Source organism: Microtus ochrogaster, linkage group LG4 (genome assembly GCF_000317375.1).
Source record: "Microtus ochrogaster isolate Prairie Vole_2 linkage group LG4, MicOch1.0, whole genome shotgun sequence".
In the NCBI taxonomy this organism is placed as follows: domain Eukaryota; kingdom Metazoa; phylum Chordata; class Mammalia; order Rodentia; family Cricetidae; genus Microtus; species Microtus ochrogaster.
In genome coordinates this window covers 12,403,070-12,403,733 of record NC_022030.1, presented here as the reverse complement: position 1 = coordinate 12,403,733, position 664 = coordinate 12,403,070, and positions in this window count along the sequence as shown.

The window sequence follows — 664 nt, the reverse complement described above, 5'->3', positions numbered from 1 at the left end:
ATCTAGAACGGATGAGTTTGCCTTTTGTTCACTTTTCATTGTTAAACACTGCTTGTTTACCTACTATGAGCTGAGAAGATCATGGGCATCTAGAATGGATGAGTTTGCTGTCCAGAAGATCATGTAAGTATAGAAATTTATACGTGAGCAAATGTTAATATTAAAAACTACACTAGATGTGGCTTGGAGTAGCCATGATTTGTAGTCAGGACCATAGTTTTGCAAGTAGGAAGAGAGAGACCATCACAGCCTTGAAATACAGCCTAAAAATAGTATGTTGATAAACTCAACTTACCTTTTCATCACCTACAATGGTGTACCATTCTGTGCGTTGGGTTACAGTACAGAGCACAACAGATCCTTGCTTTCTGTAGTCTGTATTCTGATAGGGGGCACACCAGGAGAACAATGTTGTGGAAAAGCACAGGTGCTGTGACCCAGGATGTGTGAAACTGTATGTGCATAAAAAGTAAGCAAAGTGAAGTTAGTTCCATGGTGATCTGGCAGAGTGGTCCAGAGCCAGATCGCAAAACAGAACATAGTCTTGTTTTCTAGTCCATGTTTTCTGTCTGAAAGCCAAGGAAGAGAGACTGGAGCAAGAAACCATGTGAGCATGTGTGTGTGTGTGTGTGTGTGTGTGTGAGAGAGAGAGAGAGAGAGAGAG